Raw genomic sequence first — 21546 nt, 5'->3', positions numbered from 1 at the left:
GCCAAGTGCCGGGAACCAGTCAAGGCCCAGGAGGGCCGGCAAAGGCTTTTCTACCACTAGTAGGGGAAGGCACCCCGAATAGTCCCCGTATTCCACCCGCACCAGGTGACAACCCAGGGTAGGAATTAGAGTCCCCTGGTAGTCCCGTAGGGTTGCGTCTGGAGGGGCAAGCTGAGTCTTTGAGATGCCTGGACAGAGGCGGGAGAACTCTGTCCACGACAAAAGGGATCGGGATGACCCCGAGTCCACCTCCATGGTGCAGGGGGAGCCCTCTATGAGGAGCGACGCCTTGATGTGCTCCGCACCTGCACCCGTGTGGAAGGCCAACTCTGCGGGGTTGGCGTGGAAGTCTGCGTCCACGGCGTAGCAGCCTCCGCGCGAAGGCTGCTGCTGCTGCTGCTGCTGCTGCTGTCGTCCAGCACGGCCTCCAGGTCGCTGTTTAACGGCGGCTGTGGTCGGGACGTCCTCTGCTCGCTGTGGCAAGGGAAGCTGCGCTCGGCAGACCTGGGCCAAATGTCCCTTCTTGAGGCAGCGGCTGCAAACTGCGGCTTTAAAGGGGCAACCCGAACGGTCGTGGTTGCCTCCGCAGCCAAGGCAAGCGGTCACGGCTTCCCGGGCTCGCTGAGGGACGCGTCTTCTCGCGGACTGGCCGATGCGCGCCACCGCTCCCTCCTCAGGATAGTCATTAGGCAAGGGAACTAGCTCATCCACCAGGCAGGGGCGGCCTGGCGGGGGCGGCAGGTTGAACATCTCCGCCATTGACTCGTCGGAGAGTTCAGCCGCCCTTGCCTGCTCGATGGCCCCAGTCAGCGTGATGTCCGCTTGTGACAGGAGCCGCCGGCGAAGGCGCAGATCTTTTACGCCGCTGACGAATTGCTCTGTGAGGTTGCGATCGAGGTCGGCAAACTCGCACCTCATCGCCACGGTGCGAAGCGACTGGAGGAACTGGCTCACCGACTTCTCCGGCTTCTGGACACAGCGCCGGAAAGCGTAGTGCCTCGCCACCCAGGATGGAGTGGGGGCGTAGTGGCGCTGAAGACGCTCGGTTAGTGTAGTCCAGTCCAGAGAATGGACTGGCTGTGGGGCGGCTAATGAGCGAGCGGCGCTAAACATTGGCGTGCCGCAGCAGCTCAAGAAGAAGCTGCACTTCTCGTCGTCTGGAACATCGCGACGGCCGTTGGCTATCAGGTAGCACTCGAAGCGCTCCATGAACGCTTCCCAAGTCTTGCCGTCGCAGCCAAATGGAACGAAGGTTGGCATTGCCGACATGGTCTCCTCTGGAACGAGCTAGGCCGGCCAGGAACGGGTCGCTGGTGCGATTGTGACAAGATGAAACACTCGGTGGGTTAACGGCTGGATCCCACCCTCGTCGCCAGTGTTAAATACGAACGAAAGGCGAGCGGAATCGTGAGGAGAAACCAACAAACTTTATTGAACAAACAGTCACAGCCAAAATACAGGAGAGAATCAATGCAGGGTTCGTCTGACAGCTATTTATACGAAGCTGTCAGACGAACCAGCCAATCCCCAAACCAGAGTTTCCCCGCTCTCAGCCAGGTCGCGTCTTAGCCAATCAGACGCGACCTGGCTGTTGCTAGTGCAGATGCCGGCTGTCAGGGGAAACTCCCTGACGTCATCTGCCCAGACACAACAACCTTAGCTACCGGTTCACAAATGTGAGTGCATGCGCCACCTCCGTGCATGCACAGGACCTTCCACGCATGCGCAGAGCATCAAAAAGAGACATGATGATGTACGGGCAGTAGATAGAACCTGCTACTGAGCGCGCCTGAAAGGTAAGTAGAACAGCGAGGGAGGGGGGAATCCGTTGTGCCACGTGATTTAGAATAGCTAGAAAGCAGGAAATCCTGCTTTCTAGGTAATATAAATCGCATGCCACAGCTGATTATCGGAAATATCGGTTCGCTGAACCGGTAGCATTTTTTAAAACTATCTTTTTGGGCGAACCAGACTGAACTGGTAGCATTTCACCCCTGACACAGATGTTGGTTTTTCCCATCATACTAACAAAATTGCCATTGGTTTTGGCTTATACCAGAGGAGGGTTCCTACCGGTTCGGCCCGGTTTGGCCGAACCGGTAGTAATTTGGCGGCCTGGGTCACTGGAAGCAGCAGAACCCCAAACTGGTTCTCCTATGGCGCCATCATCTTGATTTTTAGTTCTGTGCATGCACATAACAATTTTCATTGCAGAAATGTAATTTTTTTCCTTTTTAAAAGTTTTGAGTATTCGCAGACCTTTTTAGGTGCAAATATGGACGCGCGCAGAGCATACAAAATTTTTGTGTGTGCGCTGAACCAGCAGTACTGCCGGCAGCAACCCACTCCTGACTTATACCATTGCAAACTCCCCCCCCCCCCCATACATTATGATTCTGTAAACAATGATTTAAGAGCCAGCTTGGTCTAATGGTGAAGGCACTAGGCCAGAAAGTGACGGAAGTTCTAGTCCTGTCTTAGATGCAAAGTAAGCTGGGTATCTTTGACCCAATCACTACGAAGAAAGCAATGGCACAGAATTGGACACCTTGGTGCGGCCAATTTGTTGCAGCCAACTTGCCATGGCTAACTCAGGATCCTCAGTAACTGAGGAGAAACTTCCTGACAGTTAGAACAATTAATCAGTGGAACAGCTTGCCCCCGGAGGTTATTAATGCCCCAACACTGGAAGTCTTTAAGAAGATGTTGGATAGCCATTTGTCTGAAACGGTATAGGGTTTCCTGCCTAGGCAGGGGGTTGGACTAGAAGACCTCCAAGGTCCCTTCCAACTCTGCTATTGTATTGTATTGTAATTCACCACGGCCAACTAACCTCAGGACAACTTGTTACAGGATAATTCAACAATTCAATTTAAGTATTTAAAATAATTGAAAAAATATTTTAGCTTTTCTCATTCACATTTCATTTTATCCTTCCCTTTGCATCCTTTCTTTAATGATTCTATTCCACCATTTCTTTGATATTAGTGTAACTCTTACACTGTGGTGAGTTGTCCCACAATAAGTTGGGCATGGCAACTTGGCCATGCGGAGTTGTCCTAGGCCCCAATGGCAAAGCACTTTGGAAAAACCTTGTCAAGAAAACTGCAGGGCCTTGTCCAGGCAATCAGAAGGAGTAAAAAAAAAACTGATTCAAAGGGACCAAAACAAACAAGCAAACAGCAAAAACAAACCTCCAAACAACATGATTTATGGATTAGCACAAATGCTCCCTATATGTTTTTCCCCCCCACTCTATAAAGTATCCTCCAGAAGTTGCCAAACGACATTTTTAAAAATTTGACAAAAGAAGAAACATATGCAATCTACTGAGGTTTATCTTACCTAGTAGGAAGCTTGATGTTGTCTGTAGTTTAACAAGTTATCGGAGCTCAGCCTATTCGGTTGATTGATTATTCTCCATGTTGCATGAATCCATAAAAATTGGTAATTTGATAGATTAATTCTTGGGTAAACATTGTATTTATTTAATTCTATTTATACGTATATAAATTGAATTTTTGTCCTCATTTCATTTTTTGACCGGGGGGGGCACACACACAGGAAGTTCCACTTCTCCCTCCCCCCTTCTGTCTCTCGTTTTTAATGTGGGTTAATATGATGTTTGAATAATTGTAACTTATTCAACAACTATAGATGAAGTTGTTGCTTAATGTGATGTGCACACCCAATGCGGTTCACACACTTCTGCTAGCCTGTTGTTTTTTCACCATGATTCATTTAATAGATCACTATTTGTAGGGTTCATACAAGGTACTAGCCATATATTAAATCCATCAGGTGTGGCAAAAAAGCCCTCGAGATCTCATCATAATAGTGCAATGCCTATAAAAAATAGGGAGAACTTTGATTGCACTGTTATGGCCACCATCTTGACTTTCTGGACTGTACCTGTGGATCAGGGGTGGGATTCAAATTTTTTTACTACTGGCTCTACGGCATGGCTTGTGGGCATGGTAGGGGAAGGATACTGCAAAATCTCCATCCCCTCCCCACTCCATGGGAAGGATACTGAAAAATCCCCATTTCTTCCCGATCAGCTGGGACGCGGGAGGCAGAGAATAGGTGGGGGTAGGGCAGTGGTAGGTTTCAAACTTTTTTAGAATCTCTTCTGTAGGTGTGGCCTGCTTTGTAGGAGTGGCTTTCTGGCCATGTGACTGGGTGGGAGTGGCTTGGCAGCCATGTGACTGGGTGGGCGTGGCCAACTTGTAAAATGTGGTGAAACTCACTTAACAATGCTCTTGCTTAGCAACCAAATGTTGGCTCAGCAACTCTGGCATTTGAAGCACGCAAGTCTTAATGCTGTCAAGTTACAAGACCCTTGCACCCCTAACCCTTTAGAAAAAAAACCCCAGGGGTGTTCAAACGTGACAGCCTTAAGACTTGTGAACTTCAACTCCCAGAATTCCTCCTCTCGCTCTTCATCTTGATGATGTGCGGACAGGCGGGGGGAGGGAGCTGGAACCGGTTCTAAATGGCACTGTAGATTTGTGGAACCTCTTCTATAGAAGAGGTTAGAACTGGCAGGAACCCACCCCTGTTGTGGGGCCAGTCAGAGCTGGTATTTTCCAGTTCTCCGAACTACTCAAAATTTCCACTACTGGTTTTCCAATACAGGTCAGAACCTGCTGAATACCACCTCTGCTGTGGATATCCTGAATCATGGGCTGGAAACCTTGCAAACCATGGGCTGAGTTCATGCCCCACAATAAGCAAGTCAATTCTCTGGGCTGTCTGGCATCTTTGTTCAGCAAGCGAGAGAGAAAAAGAAGCAGGACTGTTCAAATGGGTTTTAAGCATCTAGACCAGTGGTGTCAAACTCGATTTCATTGAGGGCCACATCAGGGTTGTGTTTGACCTCAGGGGGCAAGGTGGGTGTGGCCAGAGTGGGTGTGACCTGCTCAATGTCACTCATGTCGGGGGTGCCTGTGGCAGCCTGAGCACCCTGCCAGTGAAAACAGGCTCCTGAGCTCTGTTTCTGGCTGCAATAGCCTCCTGCAACTCTCTATCAGTGAAAACAGAGGCCAGGAGGACCCTGTGTGGCCCTTCCGAGCTCCATTTTTACTGGTCCATTTTTCGCCCTCCCCAGGCTCCAAAGGCTTTCTAGGAGCCTGAAGAGGGCGAAATACAGCTGAAAACCAAGGCCGAAAATCAGCTGCCATGCACGCTGGAGCTGATATGGCAATGCCTTGCGTGCCCTCAGAAATGGCTCTGCGTGCCACCTGTGGCACATGTGCCATAAGTTCGCCATCACGGGTCTATAACATCTGTTTTCCTTTTGAGTACAGCTACCTGGACAACCAGACGCTTCTCATGCCAAAGCAACATTGATCACCTTATTCCTTCTTGAAACTGGAAGGCTTTTGGAGAGGAGAGCTGCAGACTTTTTCCATTCTTCCAAAGGAGAGTGTAGAAAGCAGCCATCCTTTTTCAGATCCTGAGATGGCAAAGCTTTCCCAGGGGCATTGCTATTGATTTACGATGCTCACCTCCAGCAACATTGAGAAGACCAGTGTTTTGACAAAGCAAAGCAACATCCAACTTCTTACCTATAAATCCTCAGCCCAGCTTGCACAAAAACTTCTTTTTCCCCAGAGTATTAAGTTGTGCACAAACCAGACCTCTTTATTTATCTCGTATGAACAGAGCTATTTAAGCTGACAAGCTGGCCTCTACCAGGCTATGATATACTGGTTGCCATAAAAAAGCAACTTCAGAAACTTTTTTGCATTTGTCCTTCAAGCCTAAAGTCATTTTTTTTTTTGGTCCATGATTGGGAGCCCGACAACAGTTCTCCATGCCTACAAAATTGATGGGGACCAGATGGTCTTTACCCATGTGCAGGAAATGAGTCATACATATATTGGGCTCTTATGTACACGATATCATCAAGAGAGTAAAAGAGTCGAAATGGAAATGGGCTGAACACGTAGCAACAAGAACTGATGGCAGGTGGACCAAGACTGTCATCGAATGGATCCCACTTGATGAAAAGCATTCACCAAAGAGATCTAAAATAAGATGGATTGACGACATCAGTAAATATTGCAGGGCCAATTGGCAAAAGGAAGCTCAGCACTGCATTGGTTGGAAACATGTGGAAGAGGCCTTTATCCTGCAGTGGATAGACAATGGCTAAAAGGATGATGATGATGATGATGATGATGATGATGATGATGATGATGATGATGATATATCCGGCTCTTACAATACAATACAATACAATACAATACAATACAATACAATCGTAGAGTTGGAAGGGACCTTGGAGGTCTTCTAGTCCAACCCCCTGCCTAGGCAGGAAACCCTATACCGTTCCAGACAAATGGCTATTCAACATCTTCTTAAAGACTTCCAGTGTTGGGGCATTCACAACTTCTGGAGACAAGCTGTTCCACTGATTAATTGTTCTCACTGTCAGGAAGTTTCTCCTCAGTTCTAAGTTGCTTCTCTCCTTGATTAGTTTCCATCCATTGCTTCTTGTTCTACCCTCAGGTGCCTTGGAAAATAGTTTGACTCCCTCTTCTTTGTGGCAACCCCTGAGATATTGGAACACTGCTATCATGTCTCCCCTAGTCCTTCTTTCTCTTAAGCTAGACATACCTAGTTCCTGCAACCGTTCTTCATATGTTTTAGTCTCCAGTCCCCTAATCATCTTTGTTGCTCTTCTCTGCACTCTTTCTAGAGTCTCCACATCTTTTTTACCTCGTGGCGACCAGAACTGAATGCAATATTCCAAGTGTGGCCTTACCAAGGCATTATAAAATGGTATTAACACTTCACGTGATCTTGATTCTATCCCTCTGTTTATGCAGCCTAGAACTGTGTTGGCTTTTTTGGCAGCTGCTGCACACTGCTGGCTCATATTTAAATGATTGTCCACTAGAACTCCAAGATCCCTCTCACAGTTACTACTATTGAGCAAGGTACCACCTATACTGTACCTGTGCATTCCGTTTTTGTTGCCTAAATGTAGAACCTTACTCTTTTCACCATTGAATTTCATTTTATTAGATAGTGCCCAATGTTCAAGTTTGTCAAGATCCTTCTGTATCTTAAGCTTATCTTCTGGAGTGTTGGCTATTCCTGCCAGCTTGGTGTCATCTGCAAATTTGATGAGTTCCCCATTTATTCCCTCATCCAAATCATTGATGAAGATGTTGAAGAGTACTGGGCCTAAAACAGAGCCTTGGGGTAATCCACTGCATACTTCCCTCCATGTAGATGCAGTTCCATTGAGGACTACACGTTGAGTGCGGTTGGTCAGCCAGTTATGAATCCATCTGGTGGTGATGCTATCTAACCCACATTCTTCTACTTTATCTAGTAGTAGGTTATGGTCTACCTTATCAAAAGCCTTACTGAAGTCCAATTAAACTATATCAACGGCATTCCTCTGATCCACTAATTTTGTCACATTATCAAAGAATGCAATAAGATTAGTCTGGCATGATCTGTTTTTGACAAATCCATGTTGACTTTTGGCTATTACTTTGTTTGCTTTTAGGTGTTCGCAAATTCGTTGCTTGATTACGGACAAGGTGCTGAATTTCATTTAGCAAGATCAACTTCACAGAGTCGGGGAAATATCTGATTGCAAGAAGTCCTCAAATTACTGCCACAATTGATCCCCAAATCTCTGTTGCTAAGCAAGAAGATGTTAGTGAGTTTTGCCTCATTTTACAACTTTATTGCTGCAATTGCAGTGGTGGGATACGACCGGTATGCTCCAGTACAGGTGTACCAGTGCCTGCTGGGAGCACCAGGTACTGTTCCGGTACGATGCTCCAGAGGGTGCCTCACCCACCCGCCCTCCTTACCTGCATTTTAGCTGATTGGGGCTTTCACGCATGAAGCATATGGCGCCTGTGCAACACTCTGCTGAGCAGCTGGAGCATCGCGGATGGTAAGTACGCATGCGCGCACTGTGTGCATGCTACGCTCGTGTATGTGGTGGATGCTGGGCCTCGTTGCAGCGTACCAGTTGCAATGGGATCCGGAACCCACCACTGTGCAGTTGTTAAGTGAATCCCTACAGTCATTAAGTTAGCACCATAATTGCTAAATGAATATGACTTCCCCATTGACTTTGTTTTGTCAGAGGTTTGCAAAAGGTGACCACATCATGACCCCAGGACACTGCAGTCATTATAAACAACGAGTTGCTAAGCATCCAAATATCGATCATGTGACCATGGGGAGGCTGCAACGGTCGCAAGTGTGAAAAAACGATCACAAGCCAAATTTTTCAGTGCCATTGTAACGTGGAACGGTCACTAAATGAACGATTGAAGGTCAAGGACTACCTGTGTGTCCTGGCTAGTTATGCTCCTGAAAGTGACATTCAGAGGAAACATTCTGAAGAGAGCACAGCTGCACAAAAGGTTGGAAAGGGTGATCACATGACCCTGGGACACTGCGACCATCACAAATGTGAATCCGTTGCCAAGCAACCAAATGTAAAACGTGTGAGCATGGGAATGTTGCAATAGTGATGATAAGTGTGAAAAATGGTAATCAGTCACTTTTTACATTGCCATTGTAATTTCTAAACGAACTGTTAGTTGTAGATCACCTATATTGCTCAACATATAGGTAAGCAGCTAATTTATTTCTTCCATGAAAAGATTTTTTAAATTCTTATGTACATGGAGTCCTTGATAAAAAAAAACATGCCCCAAAGGTGCTTTTTGCAAGCGGCAAGTAGACTTTCTTGTTTTTCTCTGAAGACATTTCGCTTCTCATCCAAGAAGCTTCTTCAACTCTGACTGGATGATGGGGATTTATATTCCTTGCAGATGGCTGGTCATTGTACGTTGGGGAAACAAAACCACCACTTCATAAACACATGGCACAACATAGGAGAACCAACTCATCAGGACAAGATTCAGCACTCCATCTGCATTTAAAAGACAAAGGCCACTCTTTTGAAGACAGCAAAGTCCACATTTTGGACAGAGAGGACTGCTGGTTTGAAAGAGGGATCAAAGAGGCCACCTGTGTCAAATTGAACAGCCCTTTCTCAACAGAGGGGGAGGGATACAACATCATCTATCTCCAGTCTACAACACAGTCCTTTCAGCAGTTCCAAGAAGGATCCACACCCATTTGAACTACCTGACCCTTGAGTTTGGCAACCCTGCTCCAAAAGAATGCAAATGACTGTCTGCAAGGAATATAAATCCTTCCATTCCCCACGACCCAGTCAGAGCTGAAGAAGCTTCTTGGATGAGAAGCAAAATGTCTTTAAAGAAAAACAAGAAAGTCCAGTCCTTTCTGGCTGATTCAAAAGCAGCATTCACAAATTATGCTATACCACTATGTGAAAGAGAGAGAAAAAGAGAGAGCAACAGTCAGCAGTATTTAGTATGTTCACACCACATGCTAAGTTAAAATGAGGTTGATCAATTGGTGGTTTAATATATCACAGAAACACAACTGCTGAGTTGCTAAGGTGCTATCCCTAATCCAAGCATGTTTTATCGATTTAAATGTGCTTTTAGTCTCCTGTGCTTATTTTCCCAGAGTAACTTCTGGTAGGTGAGTGGCTATATACAGTAAGTATGTTTAATCAAGAAATTAAAAACGGGAAATAAATTATGCTTAATTAAATTAGGTTAAAAATCCCTTAATTGAATTTATATTTAATTAAATTAAGTATATTAATTATAATCCAATCGTGCTGTTGATGTTTTCCCCCATTGAAAATCACAATTTGGTAGTAACTTTTGGTGGCTTTGCTACGGTTGTATCCGAGGCTTCATGGGGGCATAGGTGGAAGTAGGGATCCCAGATTAAAATCATAGAATGAGAGGATCAGAAAGGACCTTGGGGTTTTTCTTGACTTCTTTCTCGGGAATTCTCAAACCATCCCAGACAAATGGCAGTCCAAGCTTTATTTGAAAACCTCCTGTGATGGAGCACTCATGATTCCAGGAGACAAGCTATTCCACTGCTTAATAACTCACACAGCGAAGGAGAGATTCATTATTTTGAATTTGGATCTCCCTCTGTCTAGCACTCACTTTGTGGTTTTTGTCTTACCCTCAGGTGCTACGGAGAGAGAACCATGTTTATTCGCTGGAAATCTTTTAGGAACATTTGCTGAAAACAGATTTGATGGATTTGATGATTGAAAAAAGATTAAATAAAGATCTGAAGGGATTTATGTAATAACAAAACAGGAAGAAGGATAATGTTCTGTTAAAAAGATTTGAAGTCACTTATTTTTTCGGAACCCTTTCTTTTCTTTTCTTTTCTTTTCTTTTCCTTTCCTTTCCCTTCCCTTCCTTTCCTTTCCTTTCCTTTAATACAATACAATACAATACAATACAATACAATACAATACAATACAATACAATACAATAGTAGAGTTGGAAGGGACCTTGGAGGTCTTCTAGTCCAACCCCCTGCCTAGGCAGGAAACCCTATACCGTTTCAGACAGATGGCTATCCAACATCTTCTTAAAGACTTCCAGTATTGGGGCATTCACATTCACTTTCCTTTCCTTTCCTGTCCTGTCCTATCCTATCCTATCCTATCCTATCCTATCCTATCCTATCCCATCCCATCCCATCCCATCCCATCCCATCCCATCCCATCCTATCCTATCCTATCCTATCCTATCCTATCCTATCCTATCCTATAGGAGAGGATATTAGCATAGGAGCCCCCCAGGGCTGTGTGCTCTCTCCACTTCTCTTCTCTCTATATACCAATATCTGCATCTCAAATGATCCATGTGTTAAAATACTGAAGTTTGCAGATGATACAACAGTGATTGGTCTCATTCGAGACATTCGAGATGGGAGGTTGAATGACTAGCCTCATGCTGCAACTGGAACAATCTGGAACTAAACACACTCAAAACCGTAGAAATGGTGGTAGACTTTAGGAGAAACTCTCCCATACTACCATGTCTTACAATACTAGACAACACAGTATCAACAGTAGAGACCTTCAGGTTTCTAGGTTCTATCATATCTCATGATACCTAACATCAAAAATATCAAAAAAGCACAACAAAGAATGTTCTTTCTGCACCAACTCAGGAAGCTCAAACTGCCCAAGGAGCTGCTGATACAGTTCTACAGAGGAATTATTGAGTCTGTCATCTGCACCTCCATAACTGTCTGGTTTGGCTCTGTAACCCAAGACACAGAATTCAGAAGATAATCAGAACTGCAGAAAAAACAATTACTGCCAACCTGCCTTCTATTGAGGACCTGTACATTGCACGAGTAAAAAAAAAAGGGCCGTGAAAATACTTACAGACCTCTCGCATCCTGGACATAAACTGTTTCAACACCTACTCTCAAAACGATGCTATAGAGCACTGCACACCAAGACAACTAGACACAAGAACAGTTTTTTCCCCAAGCACAATCACTCTGCTAAACAAATAATTCCCTCAGCACTGTCAAACCATTCACTAAGACTGCATTACTATTACTAGTATTAGTCTTCTCCTCGTTCCTATCATCCATCTCCTCCCACTTATGACTGCAGGACGGTAACTTTGTTGCTTGTATCCTTACGATTTATATTGATATTGATGGTTTCCTGATTGCTTATTTGTACTCTATGACTATCATTAAGTGTTCTACCTTATGATTCTTGACGAATGTATCTTGTCTTTTTATGTACATTGAGAGCATATGCACCAAAGACAAATTCCTTGTGTGTCCAATCACACTTGGCCAATAAAGAATTCAATTCAATTCAATTCAATCCTATCCTATCCTATCCTATTTTACAGATGGAAAAATTCTTATATACCGTATTTATCGGCGTATAACACGCACAGGCGTATAACACGCACCTTCATTTTAAGAGGGAAATTTCAGGAAAAAAATTTAAATTTCAAATAAAGAACTTTGAAGCAAAATAAGGGTAGCTCAGAACTTTTTTTTATTAACTTTTAGTCGGGAGTCCGGGGAGAGGAGAGACGGCTCATCCATTCTCTCCTCCTCTCACCCACACCCCGCTGTCTAAAGCGCTTCCTTTCGCCCGCCCGAGCTCTTCCGCGGGCGAAAGAAAGCGTTTTAGTCGGGTGTCGGGGAGAGGAGAGACGGCTCATCCATTCTCTCCTCCTCCCGCCCACACCCCACTGAGTAAAGCGCTTCCTTTCGCCCGCATGAGCTCTTCCACGGGCGAAAGAAAGCGTTTTAGTCGGGTGTCCGGGGAGAGGAGAGAATATTCAGCCAGTCTCTCCTCCTCTCGCCCACACCCCGCTGAGTAGCGCTCCGTGATCCTTTTCTGTGCATCTGGCGTTTAGATAGATAGCCGGATGTTTTAAATGCCAGGCGCACAGAAAAGCAGCTGCTGTTGGGGCGAAGCGCTCCGCGATCCTTTTCTGTGCGCCTGGCGTTTAGATAGATAGCCGGATGTTTTAAACGCCAGGCGCACAGAAAAGCAGCTGCTGTTGGGGCGAAGCGCTCTGCGATCCTTTTCTGTGCGCCTGGCGTTTAGATAGATAGATATATCGGCGTATAACACGCATACATCATTTGCCCCCTATTTTTCGGGGGGGAAAGTGCGTGTTATACGCTGATAAATACGGTATATAAATTTTTTTGGTATAACCCACAACTCTGAGACCATTGCACAAACGATGTAAATTATGCAACTTGGGTTACGTAAGATATAATAATTGTCATTTATGTGATGATGAGTCTGATAGTAGCAGCCCTTCTTCTCTTTCCTCAATAGATGCCAATCATTCTGCAACTAAAGGTGTGTGAAAAAGTCCTGCACGCTTTCAGTTTTAAGCTGTATTTACATGTTTAATCAACTTTTCACTCACAGAAACCATGCAAAATTAGTACTTGGATGAAAATGTCTGTAGTTGGATTGAGATACATAATTTTTATTAATACAGTATAACCAAAGACTTTTAAAGGTTTTGAGTGAGTTTATGTGCTAAAACAAACACAACTTGAATTTTCGAGAATGTTAGGATCGAAAGTAGCCAATCAGCATTGAGATTTGGCAGACCAATCAAAATGCACAGAGGCTAAATCTATGAGCCAATCAGTGTTGTCATACTCTCTGATTATAAATAGGCATGAAAAGCATCGAGAAAGTTAACTTAGCTCTGGCTGCGGGCAAGGATGAAGGCCTTTGCTTTCACCAGTACTGAGCAGTGGCATCACATCATTGTGCTTCATGAAGTGGGTTACTCCTGTACAGAAATAGTCAAGAGAGTGAAATGCCATCACACCACAGTGAGCAGAGTGGTTGAAAAATACCAAATAACTGGTTCACTTGATGACAGGCTCCACTTTGGAAGACCCAGAAAGTCGACAAAATGGCAAAATCGGGCTCTGCAATGCCTTTCAATGGCTGACAGGAAGCTCACCTCACCTCAGATTACAAGAATTTGGGATGAAATATGTGATGTAAAAGTGTGCACAAGCACAGTGCATCACGGACTGCTTGCCAGAGGGCTCAAAGGCTGCAGGGCTCGAAGTAAACCTTTGCTCTCGTCAACGTGTGTGGGCCAAGAAGTATTCCAAGTGGACCAACAAACAGTGGGCCAAGGTCATCTTCAGTGATGAGACCAATTTCTACTTGACTGGGAATCAGTGCAATGAGTATGTCAGAAGATTTCCAGCTGAAGAATTTAGGCCATACTGCCTCTATCTGTGAAGCATCCATTGCATGTGATGATCTGGGGTTGTATTGCTGCTTCTGGTATTGGTCGGATACAAATTGCAGGGAATCATGAATTCCAAGCAGTATGTTGAAGTCCTGGAAAAGACCATGCTTCCTTCAGCTCAGCAACTTGTAGGGAAGGACTTTTACTTCCAGGATGACAATGCTCCTTGTCATCAAGCCAAGTCCAGCAGTGGATGAAGAAGCATGGTGTTCAACTCCTGGATTGGCCAGCTCAGAGCCTGGATTTGAACCCAATTGAGAACTTGTGGGCCAAGATTGGTTACAAAATAAGCAAGAAGCATCCGAAGACCAAGCAGGAGCTGATTGAATCCATTATTGCAGCCTGGCACCACATTGTCACCAAAGATCATATGCAAAGGCTTATACAGTCTATGCCGAAGCGATGCCCCCTGGTGATAAGCAATAAGGGCTGGCCAATTTCATATTAGTAACCATGTTTGCTTACCTAAACAGTCCTTTTCAGGACCATAAACAATAAAAATGTTAACAGAACACTAGCATTGGCCTTAGTAATTCCAACACATATGCCACTGGGTATGCATCAGTTAATCTGTTTTCATAGTCATTGTAAGCATGCAAGAAAATTCACAATCCCCATCCAAACAGCACCAAATTGCAAAAAGCTTATGCTTTTCACTTAAAAACCACCAGTATTTATTTAAATATAACAATATTTGCATAGCAGTTAGCATAAAATATCATAAAATCAATGGCCTATCCAAAAAATGTCATAAACCATAAACCATAAAGTGTGCAGGACTTTTTCACACAGCTTTAGCTTGGCCCTTCCTTATTTCCTGGGGTCTGATTGTTTCCTGTTATGTACAGATGAGTACTTAACCTTATCCAACATCGATTCCCCACCCCAATAGGATTTTTCCATATACTCTATCAGGAAATGTAGATTAAACAGCCTTGAACAGTTAGCCCGCACCAAAGCATACCAATGCATTAGAAATCCACCATGACCTACGTGGATTTGGACCCAATGGGATTTTCCCATGTATTTTTCCAGAAAATGTAGATAAGGCTAGGCTTTGTTTCCTTGCCACCTGGTATAAACAGACTTCTCAAAGGAGTATCTGCTTCTCAAGATTAATTAGAGTGAAGCTGAGAAAGTTCATCCTACTCACACAGGTGCTTCTCCAAGAACAGGGACAAATGAAGTGTGCCTCTTTATTGAGTAAACTAAACACTTGCTTCATTCCGTACTACATACTGTCAACCCTTGGCAAGTAAACCAGGCAGGAAATAGATGAAATCTGCAAAAATAATAATTTCAGCTGATGTAAATGATATTGAAGGCTGGGGAGCTGCTTTGCAATATTCCTCACCCAAAGTCTTCAGGGGTAGGGTAGATGTTGACATCTGCATGATGATGTCATCTCAGAAATGACCATTTCTTGCATCCATAGTTGGGTTGTGGCTTATTGGAAATATTAGGATATGATCTCATCACCTATTGTCATTTTGGCATCTTCATGGTTTGCTGTGGGCATCTCTGGCCCCAGTTTTTAATACCATTTTTATTACTGCTATGCCAAACTTCAAAGGGGTACTTTGACATGATGGAATTATCCCATCATGAAGCTGATCTGGGATGTCTTTGATGTAATGAACCAAATCAGATGGCTAGAAAGTGCTTTGCAGATTCAATAAACTTTTTATTGCCTCTGGCTTTGTTAGAGATATAAACAATGATGCATTTCACTTCCATATATGACCAAATCAATGGTCATTTTTCAGTCCTCTGCAGAAAAAGCTAATCTTTGCCTGTGTGACTAAAAAATAAATTTTGCAGCCTCTCTGAAGCTAGTGGCTCTTGTTTGCAATGTCTAGATATTAGTGACAAAAATAAAATGTCAGCTAAATGGCAGAGTTGGAGTTTTCTCTGATATCCAGTTGTCTGGATTTTTGAGCACATCTCAGGAGGGCCAAACCTGTCAACAAGCTATGCCAACTTTTCTGTCACCTTCAGACAAACAAACCAAAAAAATAAGGTTTTGTTTTAAAATGAAAGAGTTAGGAGATTTAGAATAGAATGGAATAACAGAGTTGGAAGGGACCTTGGAGGTCTTCTAGTCAAACCCTCTGCTTAGGTAGGAAACCCTATACCTATACATACATACATACATACATACATACATACATACATACATACATACACACATACACACATAGATCTATTTCAAGCTATTTAGCTCTCATCAGCTAGCCAGACCCTTACTGGGATTCGAACCTGGGCTGTATTGCATATTAGGTAGGAGTCTTAGCCACTAAGCCACAGGCTCTCCTCCTTTATCAGCTGAGCCAGGGAAATAGGTATGTATTTGTGTTACAACCCTTGGTATGCCCAAATATGGGAGGAAGCTCACTACTCCCTCTTTCTGTCCTTCGGCTCATTACAGAATACCATCCAGGCAGAAAAACATATTTTTATTTTTAATGTTGCCTTTTTATATTTGTGTTGTATTTGTGCTGATAAATAAATAAAGGGAGACTAGTATAGATCCATTTCAAGCTATTTAGCTCTCATCAGCTAGCCATACCCTTACTGGGATTCGAACCTGGCCTGTATTGCATATTTATATATATGCACACCCCTTACAGACCTCTTAGGAATGGTATGAGGTCGACAGTAAACAGTCTAAGGTTAAAGTTTTGGGGGTTTGTGGTAGAAACCACTGAGTCAGATAACTAATTCCAGGCATTGACCACTCTGTTACAGAAGTCATATTTTCTGCAGTTGAGTTTAAAGTGGTTTACCTTAAGTTTGTATTATTGTGTGCTCATGTATTGTTGTGGTTGAAGCTGAAGTAGTCATTTGACAGGTAGGACATTGTAGCAGATAATTTTACGTACTAACCTTAGGTCAGACTGAAGGCGGTGTAGTTCTAAGTTGTCTAAACCCAAAATTTCAAGTCTGGTGACATAAAGTATTCTGTTGCGAGTAGAGGAGTGGAGGACTCTTCTCGTGAAGTATCTCTAGACTCGCTTGATTGTATTAATGTCTGATATGCAGTGTGGGTTCCAGACAGATTGACTCTATTCGAGAATTGATCTAGCAAATGTTTCGTATGCTCTGGTTAGCAGTACTATATCACCAGAGAAGAAGCTATGCAAGATTAGGTTAACAATTCTTAATGCCTTTTGGCAATGTTATTACAGTGGGCTCTGGCACTTAGGTCATTAGATATGAGTATTCCAAGGTCCTTGACAGAGTGAGGGTCATCTACAAGATCTTGTCCACCCAGCTTTTATTTTGTGTTCTGATATTCTTTGCCAATGTGTAAGATAGAGCATTTGTTGTACACATTTACACAGTTGTTCCACTGATTAATTGTTCTAACTGTCAGGAAGTTTCTCCTCAGTTCTAAGTTGCTTCTCTCCTTGATTAGTTTCCACCCATTGATTCTTGTTCTACCCTTAGGTGCTTTGGAGAATAGTTTGACTCTCTCTTCTTTGTGGCAACCCTTGAGATATTGGAACACTGCTATCATGTCTCCCCTAGTCCTTCTTTCTATTAAGCTAAACATACCCAGTTCCAGCAACTGTTCTTCATATGTTTCAGCCTCCAGCCCCCTAATCATCTTTGTTACTCTTCTCTGCACTCTTTCTAGAGTCTCCACATCTTTTTTACCTCGTGGCGACCAGAACTGAATGCAGTATTCCAAGTGTGGCCTTACCAAGGCATTATAAAGTGGTATTAACCCTTCACGTGATCTTGATTCTATCCCTCTGATTATGCAGGGATAAAATCTTGTTCGTAAACCTTGTTTATAAACTCCCTCCAGGAAAGCTTGGAGACAATATGCTGTGGTCTGTCCATATGCTAGAAATGAGAAACAGAAGATATTTTAACTTTGCAATAAACCATCTCCAAGACCTTGATTTGCATAACAGCGAGATGGCAGCTGCTGCACACTCCTGGCTCATATTTAAATGGTTGTCCACTAGGACTCCAAGATCCCTTTCACAGTTACTACTGTTGAGCAAGGTACCACCTATACTGTATCTGTGCATTTTGTTTTTCTTGCCTAAATGTAGAACCTTACTTTTTTCACCATTGAATTTAATTTTTTAGTCCATCCCACAAGATCATGCCAAGCTTAACGGGCAGACTTGAAAAAATAATGAACATGTGAAAGATTTCTTTAGTGTAAACATTTTTTAAAGTTGGAGTTAGATGTTTTCTGCATTAAGTTAGCATAACATCTCTATTGACTCAATCCTCGGAGTTTGAAAGCAATGTTGCTGCAGTTTCTTTAACCTGCAATCTCTAACTTAAAAGAGATGCAAAGGGAATAGTTCAAAAATTTAGTAGAGTGGAACTCTTGAAGTGGCTGAAAGTTGGCTGTTTGCCTTTGAATCTTGAAGCACACTTTGAACCAAACCAGGCTTTTTTCTGATATCAACTTTCCAGTTTAAATCAAATCACATTGCTTCTCCGGAATGTTTCTGGGCCCTATAAAAGATATTCTTTATTTTCTGGATTTTTATCCCACCTCTGTTTTCATATGGAACTCAAGGTGTTGAACATACCAATATAGGCAGTCCTTGACTTACAACAGTTCATTTAGTGACCGAAGTTACAATGGAACTAAAAAAAGTGACTCCTGACAATTTTTCACACCATTATTCATGACCATTGCAACATCTCCATGTTCATGTGATTTACATTTGGAGGCTTGACAATTGACTTATATTTATGATGGTTGCAGTGTCTCAGGGTCATGTGACCTCCTTTTATGAATGTCTGACAAGCAAAGTCAATGGGCAAGCCAGATGTCAGGCCTGCAGCTGGTTCCTTTTAGGATCTTTGGCTTGCCACACTCTCTATTATTTTACAATGCTTTTTCATTAGTGGGGTAATTGGGAGGGGGAACAGTAAGGAGTAGAATGTGTTGTTGTCAAAATAAAAAAATCCTTTCTAGAAGCCCAAGGTCATCCTTTGTCTCTGCACCTCTAAGCCTGACCAGAATTAGATGGGTGGAACTGCCAACATGGCAGTGGAAGATTGGACCATGTGATGGACTTGTGGGTGTGGGGGGCAAGATCATGAACTTTCAACTGGGTGGAAAACCCAGGAAGCTTTCAGATTCGGGTTTCCCACAGATGTGCCAACATGTCTCGTTTAATAAATTGGAACTTAGACTCTGATTTAATTTTGGATGATATTTGGAACGCTGACACCAAATTCATTTAACAACCATATTACAAACTTAACAACTGTAGTGATTCACTTAACAAATGTGGCAAGAAAGGTTGTAAAATGGGGCAAAACTCGCTTAACAAATTTTTCACTTAGCAACATAAATTCTGGGGCTCAATTGGGGTTGTAAGTTGAAGACTACCTGTACTCCCCCCTCTTTCTATTTTACCCACAACAACAACCCTGTGAGGTGAGTTGGGCTGAGAAAGCGTGACTCACCCAAAATCACCCAATCAGCTTTCGTGCCTCAGGTGGGATTGAAACGCACATCTTCTGATTTCTGGTATTTTAACCACTAGACCATGGGGGTCAAACTTGCGGCATCACATTGCCTTCATGTGACTTTTTTGAGGTTTTTCGCATTCACGTAGCTGGGGTGGGCGTGGCCTGCCCATGATGCATCCAGTCTGTGGACTGCCAGTTTGACACCCTGCACTAAACCAAACTGGCTCTCTTAAAGAACCTAGGACTTTGTTCAGAAGTACACTATCTTACCCAGAAAGAAGACAAAAATATTTGGAAAGGCAGTGGTAAGAAGCATTTTAGGAAGAAGAACAGAGTGCAGAGAAGAGCAACAAAGATGAACAAGTACAAACAGGTTTATGTGGATTAGCAACCTATTTTTGGAAATGCCAATATACCTGAATCAAGATCACGTGAAGTGTTAATACCACTTTATAATGCCTTGGTAAGGCCACACTTGGAATACTGCATTCAGTTTTGGTCACTACGATGTAGAAAAGATGTGGAGACTCTATAAAGAGTGCAGAGAAGAGCAACAAAGATGATTAGGGGATTGGAGACTAAAACATATGAAGAATGGTTGCAGGAACTGGGTATGTCTAGTTTAATGAAAAGAAGGACTAGGGGAGACATGATAGCAGTGTTCCAATATCCAATATTTGCCACAAAGAACAGGGAGTCAAGCTATTCTCCAAGGCACCTGAGGGTAGAACAAGAAGCAATGGGTGGAAACTAATCAAGGAGAGAAGCAACCAAGAACTAAGGAGAAACTTCCTGACAGTTAGAACAATTAATCAGTGGAACAGCTCGCCTCCAGAAGCTGGGAATGCTCCAACACTGGAAGTCTTTAAGAAAATGTTGGATAGCCGTTTGTCTGAAATGGTATAGGGTTTCTTGCCTAAGCAGGGGGTTGGACTAGAAGACCTTCAAGGTCCCTTCCAACTCTGTTATTCTATTCTATTCTATTCTATTCTATTCTATTCTATTCTATTCTATTCTATTCTATTCTATTCTATTCTATTCTATTCTATTCTATTCTATCAATATTAACTCCATCAGCTTTCTTTCTCTGGGAGGCCAGATTTTGACTGTAATATTCCGAATCAGGGTCACCAACCTTTCAGACCTCAGGGACAACTAAATTAATAATTTTAAATCCCATGGACCACTAATATGAATTTTTTAGAAAGATAAATAGTATTTAGTGCAATAAAAAAAAATTTCTGCGGACCACCAAAACTTTCTTGTGGACCAGATGACCATTAAAACAGGTTTCCCCCCTCAAATTTGTCAACTTTAAGATGTGTGGACTTCAACTTTCAGAATCCCCTACCCAGCATGAAATTGACATTTTGAAAAGCATTGCACTAAATGGTAGCAGCAATGTAAGAGTGTCTCCATATCTTTGCTGGTCTGTAATTGTTCAGATCTTTGCAACTCAAGCATGATATTCCTAAAGCATATTTGAAATAAAACAAATTACCGTTGTTTTAATAACCTCTCCCTTCTGTCATGCTAAAGTGGCAAAAATTGAAGGGCTTTCAAAGGATTCGAAGAGGAGGCACATATATATTAAGCCAACTGACTATCAATGGCAGATTAATCCAGCCAGACTGGTTTAGATTGTTTTCTCATTTTTAAAAAAATGTGATTCGCATTGTACAGCTTTGTTCATTACCTGCCATTTTCATCATATCTCATTACTTAGAAAAACTATTGGAATATGAGCAAGGAATCAATTTAGCTGGCAGTGTAGAAGGAATGGTGATGAGAAATATTAGTGAAGAGGGGAGAACAGTGGCATTCAGGTGTGAACAGGGTGAAAGATGAGATTGAGTCTACAGCAGCCACAACTTATTTTGACTTGTTATAGCTTAACCTAGTTTGTTTTGCACAGACTTTGTACATAGATGTGACCAGCAGTGGATTTCACATTTTGTTACCACCGGTTCGCCACGTGTGCATGCTCACTGACTTCATGCATGCGCCCGGCCTTCCATTCATGCGTTTTGCTTGCATGCGTGCCTTCCATGCATGCACCCGATCTCAAAAATGTGATTAAATAGGACGGCATAGAACTGGGGTGAGTGGCAGGCGGGTGGTGGGTGGGTGGTAGGTGGGTTGTAGGTTGGTGGTAGATGGGTTGTGGGTTGTGGGTGGTGGATGGTGGGTGGGTGGTGAGTGGCACCCCCACCCCACCCACAATTTTTGCTACCCATTTGGGTGAACTGGTTCGAACCGGCTGAATACCATCTCTGGCTGTGACCTTCCAAAAATGAACAAAGTCTCTGGCTTTCACCCTTTTCAATTAGTTTGACTACAGTCAGACGATGTGAGCTGATGTCCAGCAACATCTGCAGATACTTAGTTCAGCAGTCTTGATTTTGTA

Source organism: Natrix helvetica, assembly GCF_964273705.1.
Source record: "Natrix helvetica genome assembly, chromosome: 2".
Lineage (NCBI taxonomy): Eukaryota > Metazoa > Chordata > Lepidosauria > Squamata > Natricidae > Natrix > Natrix helvetica.
This window is presented reverse-complemented; position numbering follows the sequence as displayed.